This window comes from Arachis ipaensis, chromosome B2 (assembly GCF_059453495.1).
Source record: "Arachis ipaensis isolate K30076 ecotype BB chromosome B2, ASM5945349v1, whole genome shotgun sequence".
NCBI classification, from domain to species: domain Eukaryota; kingdom Viridiplantae; phylum Streptophyta; class Magnoliopsida; order Fabales; family Fabaceae; genus Arachis; species Arachis ipaensis.
Window position 1 is genome coordinate 59484873 of NC_142437.1, and position 7192 is coordinate 59492064.

Here is a 7192-nt window from a genome sequence, read left to right on the forward strand (position 1 = left end):
GAATATGGAGAACCATCATGAAGAAGAGGCTCACAACCATGGCCGAGAAGGTCCAGCACATCAGGCTGGGCAAGAGAGAAGAGTTATGGGTTCTTACATCAATCCAAACCCAGGAAACTGTGGAAGTAGCATCCAACGGCCAACCATACATGCCAACAACTTTGAACTAAAGCCACAGGTCATCACCCTTGTTCAGAACAATTGTTCATTCAGAGGAAGTGTCCAAGAAGACCCCAATCAACATCTAACCACCTTCCTGAGGATATACGATACTGTGAAGTCTAATGGTGTTCATCCTGATACTTATAGACTACTTCTGTTCCCTTTCTCACTCAAGGACAAAGCATCTAAATGACTGGAATCCTTTCCAAAGGAGAGTTTAGCAACCTGGGAAGATGTGGTGAACAAATTCTTGACAAGATTCTATCCTCCTCAACGGATCAACAGGTTGAGAGCTGAGGTACAAACCTTTAGGCAGCAAGATGGTGAGACTCTATATGAAGCATGGGAGAGGTTTAAGGACCTGACAAGAAGATGCCCGCCAGATATGTTCAATGAATGGATGCAGTTGCACATTTTCTATGAAGGTCTTTCATATGAATCAAAGAAGGTAGTAGACCACTCATCCAGGGGATCTCTGAACAAGAAGAAGACCATTGAAGAAGCCATAGATATCAATAAGACTGTAGCTGAGAATGACTATTTCTATACTTCTGAAAGAGGCAACACTAGAGGAGTGATGGAGCTGAACAACGTAGATACACTGCTAGCTCAAAACAAGATGATTACCAAGCAATTAGCTGACCTCACCAAGAAGATGGAGAGGAATCAAGTAGCAGCAATCACCACTTCAGCAGCAACTCAAGAAGGAGTGAATGAAGAGGCAGAGGGTGATCAGGAACAGGCCAACTACATTGGAAATTCACCCAGGCAGCACCATGACCCATACTCCAAAACATATAATCCTGGTTGGAGGAACCACCCAAACTTTGGGTGGGGAAATCAATAGGATCAAGGCCAAGATCAGAGACGCCACAACCCCAGCAACAATGCAACTCACAAACATTCCACACAGAGATCATATCAGCACCCACCTAACAACACACCTCAACATCCATACCAAAGTAAAAATGGCCCTTCTCACCCCTCCAATCTCAACTCACCATCATCTGAAGATAGACTCTCCAGGATTGAAACCCTACTTGAAGGCATATGCAAGGAAATTCAAGATAACAAGGTGTTCAAAGAGGAGGTGCGAGCCAATATCAAGAATCAGGGAGACACCATCAAAAGGCTGGAATTTCAAGTGGGATACCTATCTGAGAAGATTCCCACACCTACTGATAGCTTCCCAAGTGACACAGAAAAAAATTCGAGAGGTGAAGCAAAGAAAGTCAGATGGGAAGATTGCAAGATGGTTACTATAAGTGATAAGGAGACTGAGGAAGAGCTGAGCAAACCATCAGAACAATCTGAAGTTACATCAGCAGGAAAGCAGGAAGAGAATCCTCAGGAAACCACAATTACGCAGAAAGAGTTGCTGAGGCTCTATGCACCCTTTTCCCTAATTACTAAATGGTGGTGTAGAGAAGAGAATATACTCAAGGTTTCTTGACATATTTGCATCCCTCCATGTAAACATACCATTCATCAAGGCTCTCCAACAAATGCCCTCATACATCAAGTATATGAAGGAGCTGCTGACCAGGAAAAGCTCACTCAAGGGAGGACAAATCATAGTGATGAACAAGGAGTGCAGTGCTCTCATTCAACCAGAGCTGCCTACAAAAAGGAAGGACCCAGGGAGTTTTCACATCCCCTGTGCCATAGGAGAAACAATGTTTGACAAAGGACTCTGTGATCTGGGAGCAAGCATCAACTAAATGCCTTTATCCCTTATGAAGAGGCTGCAAATCAATGAGCTGATGCCCACAGACGTAGTCATCAGGCTGGCAGACAAAACACAAAAACAAGCAATTGGAGTGGTTGAAAACGTGCTGGTGAAGGTTGGGAACTACTTCCTTCCCACAGACTTTCTCATACTGGAAATGGAAGAAAGTCACCTTCACCCAATCATATTGGGAAGACCATTCTTAGCTACAGCCAGAGCACTCATAAATGCGGAGCGAGGAGAGCTAATACTGAGGATACATGATGAACAACTCACCTTCAACGTCTTCAAGCTCTCACAAGAAGCAAGTCAGGAAGGCAAGGAACTAAGGGCAGAGCATGACAGAGCAATGGTGGGAGAAAAAAGCATTGAAACATAAGCTCTACACCCTGGAATTCCTTTGGGTGATGAACAAGAGAATCAGCAGCTGTCACAGCTAAAGGAAACTCAAGTGGAGTCAAAACCACCAGAATCATATGAGACCATCAACAAAATCTCCCTAGGGAAAGAGACCACAAAGAGCAGGATAACAGCAAAAGAAACAAAGAAGAAAGTACCAAGGAGATGGAGGAATAAAAAGATCCCTACAAAAGATTTCTCTCCAGGGGATAAAGTGATCTCAGCTTACTTCCTAGATATCCCACCTCATCTCCCCACCATCCCATCTCAGTTACCTAAGGTTTTCACCATCAACCAAGTTCTCTCCACATGTTAATATAGGTTTACTGCAAGAGGGGAAGATCTGAAGCATTACCAACCACCATGACAAAGGCAGAACGTCAAGCTAGTGACGCTAAAGAAGCGCTTCATGGGAGGCAACCCATATTTTACATGCTTTTAAAAGTAGTTAATAAAGTAAGGTACAGGGATTTCAACTCAACTTGACATGCACTTGAATGAATCCTTCTGTACAACATATAGTGAGGAACAAGTTTGGTGTTCAAGGCACACTAAGAGAACATAAATGTAACCCATATCATGTCACTCTTAGGGGCCTTGAACAAATCTTTTACACCACATGGCACCAAACTAAGTTTGGTGTTGCCAATGTTGCATACATGGATGTTAAGTTAGTCAGTTGGTGTGCACTCATGAACAGCACTTAGTAGTTAGAAACAAAAACTTTAAAAAGTAGTTATTCTTTTAATTTTGCCGCCACTTTCCACAAGTTTTCTTTGAATCACGTTTCTTTTATTTTATAGAAGAATTGATGGGACAGTTGAAGGGTTCGGCTACCACAAAAGGAGAGGACTGTACAAGTGTCTCCAAGGGGATTGCATAAAGTTGATGATCCTTGTGCTCATCCCATGCTAAACCCCATCCGTCCATCACACAACCACCCCATCAATCCACACCTTCTATTCACTCACCACTTCTCTATATAAGTGAGTCCTAGTCCGTACTTCCCTTCACATTCCAGCAACCACTTCTTCAAACTTCTCACTCTCGACGTACAACTCTCCAAGCCACACCCTATCCAAACCCAACCGAATTCCACCACTCGTCACTAACCTCAACACCTTCACTTTCCAAAAATCACTCATGGCATCATCAAGCTCTAAAAGAAAAAAGGGGAAGGAGCCTATGGAGCAACACCCTTTCGATGAAAAGAAGTTTAGAACTTTTTATCATGCACTCCAATTTGGATGGATGGCTGATAAGGAGATCATATATGAGCTAGGCTTTCAAGTCAAGAAAACTGAGTGCCCCGAAATCACAGAGAAGGTAGAAAAGAGAATATGGGAGCTCCTCACCGATCCGGTCACCACAAGAATAAATGCAACGCTCGTGAGAGAGTTCTACGCAAATGCAGTGAGGTATGATAAGAAAGAGGAGTCTTATATAAGCTTTGTGAGAGGAGTGACGGTGGATTTTAGTCCCATGAGCATCATGAGAGTGCTGAAGCTATGAACTATACCATTTGAGGAAGAGAGTTATTAATCTCAAATAGATGGTAATCCTAATTATGACCAGATTGTGAAAGATATCTGCATACAAGGGGCAGACTAGATGAGAGATCCCAATGGAAAACCCAAATTTATTAAAAGAGGTGACCTCAACCCTGAAGCAAAGGGATGGTTCAAAATTGTAAGGAGATCCATCCTTTCTGCCGGAAAAAATTCAGAGGTGAATCTTAAGAGAGCAACAATGGTGCAATGCATACTTAAAGGGGGAGAGATCAAAGTGCACGAGCTCATAGCCCAAGGCATTAGGAAGATGGCTGAGAAAAGTGATTCTGGAGGAAGGCTAGGCTATCCCAGCACCATTTTCCGACTGTGTGACAAGGCCGGGGTAGTGTTTGAAGATGAAACCCCGAATGGATAAAAGTTGGTATCCCAATTACTGTCCGGCGTATGCATGCTGTTACATCTCCCCTACCTCAACGAAGGATAAGAAAGAGGGTAGCCCAGCAAAATGTAGAAGGGCAAAACCCAGAGGAGCAAGCCGTAGCCACCTTGAATATGCACCAATTACAAGAAGCCATTGATGGCTTATCTAGGAAATATTGGGAGAATCAAGAGGCACAGAAGGAGCTTCAATTACAGATGATGGGCCATCAAGAGGAATTGCTCTCGAGATGGATGATTCAACAAGGGGAGTGGCAGAAGCAAATGATGGAGCAACAATTGGAACAAGGAAAACAATAGGGTGAATCCTTCCACAGGATAGAACAAAGGCAAAATAGACAAAAAGAATCTATCCAGAAGCTAATCAACATCAAAGCACATCAAGGTGCACACATACATGAGATGCATCGAAAACAAATAGAACAAGCAGAACTCTTTGACGAGCACAGGGCATTCTTTGAAGGGGTTTACATGAGTGAAAGTGAAAATCATGTAAACATGCTAGCCAGGCTCGGATACTTAGTCGGACAGCTACCTATAGTACATCTGGGAATCACAAAATATGACGAAGTGAAGGATGAGTTAGCACGAGAAGAAAGAGAAAGGGTGGAGAAGAGTCATGAATCAGTAAGGAAGGCACTTGAAGACTGGAAAAGAGCCAGACTAGCACGGATACAAGGAAGTACAAGTGGACGCAAAGAGGACAAGCAAGAAGGAGAGCAGGAGCAACCCCATGAGTAAAAAGTGGTGGAGTTCCCTTATTGTCCCATCTTTTTCAAGTTTTAAATAAGGAAAATCATGTATGAAATAGAACATGCTTCCATGGTAGTTTAGAATTTTCAATTCTGTTTTTAGTATTCTCCTTGCTTAGGTCTATGATTGCTAGTCAAATTGCCTGTTTTCAATTCCATCTTGCTTATTGTATGCTTGTCCTTTTTAAGATAAATAAAAAGAGATGTTATGAAAGACCAGAGTGAAGTTCAATTTGTGGAGTAAGTTCTTAGATTTGTGGTGTAGTAATCACTTAGCTAAGTTGGTTCACCAACAAGGTGGGAAGGCAACTATCTGTCCTAAATCATATGCTTGAAACACACCCCATGAGACTAGCTAAATAATAAGATCCTAATAAGAAAAAGGAAAAGAACAATAAGAGTTGAAAAAGAAAGAAAAGTTAATAAAGAATAAGGCTAGGCACCAAGGGCTTGAATCTTGAGGGATGTTTCTGTGGTGCTCTTGTACCAAGGATCTGCTTGGATGAATAAGTTCTTAGGAGTGCTTCATCACTTGGTAACTTGGGTTAACTAACCCGGGATTATCAACTGAAAATCCACTATCAAGAGCAACCTTGCTACAGAACATTTAGTAACCCAAAGAGGTGCTGGACACCAAGACCTCAAGGGAAGAAAATAACAAACCATGTGCCTGTGGTGTGCATGTATGGGGGAGAGAGACTTGAGGGAGTAAGTCCTTAGGGGTGTTTCAACACCTAGCACCTTGAACCAACTGGTTCGGGAGCGTTGGTTGAAAACTTATCTTAAAGAGTCGCCCACTCACAGAACACTCAGCCTAAGGAAGAAATGAACCTTGGAAAGACAAATGGATCAATAAATAAAAGTCTCAAAGGGTGCAATCAAGTGAGTATTCCAAGGCATGATAAAGGTCTGAAAGCCAGTAAAGGAATGAACCTAAGTTGCTATGCATGAAACCCCATAAAACCAGGAATATGACTTTCACAATAATGATTCATTTATCTTGTCATTTCATTCATCATTCTCTTGTTCCAGTGCTTGCTTAGGGACAAGCAAGCTTTAAGTTTGGTGTTGTGATGCCAGGGCATTTTGGCCAGTTTCACTGACCTTTTCTTTATGGTTTTAGGGTAGTTTCATGCACTTTCTTAGGAAATAAGCAAGTTTTGGGTAGAATTTCACTTACATCTTGATTCAGGCTAACATTGTGATTTTTATATGAATTCATGAGAATTATGCATGAATTGAATGACAAATTAAATGATGCATGTCCCATAACTTGGACTAGAACTTTGATGCACTTTATTGCTTGATTTCAGGACAAAGGAAGCAAGGAAGAACCACGTTAGCAGCCACGTTAGTCTAACTAATGTGACCTCTAACGTGGAAGGGGAGCTAGCTTGCAACGTTAATGAGAAAAGTAATCGCCAATAACATCCTCGAAGCCATCATAGCCCATGTTAATTGCCATGTTAACTACATTAACGTGGTAGTTAACGTGGTAAACCACTATTTTATGGTTTATATTGTGCTTAATCGTGTGGTTTTATCATGATCCTTACCCACTTATTCATTAAATTAGCATGAAATTATAATTCCTTCCTGAATTTATAATATGTTTGAAAACTGCTTCCTAGAGACTTTAATTATGTAATTTTAATTCTCCTTTATTCCATTCGATGCCGTGAATGAGTTGGAGATTGGAGAGGAAGCTAGCAAAAATGGAAGGAACACAAGAATTTGAGGAGATAACCAGCGAGAAGTGATGCGGTCGCATGGCTCACGCGACCACGCGAAGGAGAGCGATTTGCAGTGATGCGGCCGCATGGCTCACACGGCTGCACGGATTGGAAAAGCTCAAGCGACGCGGTAGCGTGGACGACGCGAACGCGTGGCAAGGAAAAGCGCGAATGACGCGTCCGCATGGATGACGCGATCGTGTGACATATGCGATCTGCATAATTTGCAGAATTTGCTGGGGCGATTTTGGACCTTATTTCGACCAAGTTTTCGGCCCGGAACAGCAGACTAGAGCCAGAGAATATGCAGAAACAAAAGACAACATTCATTCTACACAGTCGGGAGTTTTAGATCTAGTTTTACTCCTTTTAGGTTTTTCTCTCTAGGTTTTAGAATTTTAATTTTCAATTGGTCTTAGCATTGGAACATTGAGAAGAGTTATTTCCCCATCAAGACTTCGTCATTCT

At 42.2% G+C, this 7192-nt stretch overlaps 1 non-coding gene across 1 annotated transcript; it reads right to left on the bottom strand.

Moving 5' to 3' along the window:
• Window positions 1-445: 445 nt before the first annotated feature.
• On the bottom strand, window positions 446-552 carry LOC148574044 (small nucleolar RNA R71). The gene has a single exon (XR_015906832.1). It is a non-coding gene; the product is annotated as a small nucleolar RNA R71 (small nucleolar RNA).
• Between the last annotated feature and the right edge of the window lie 6640 nt (window positions 553-7192).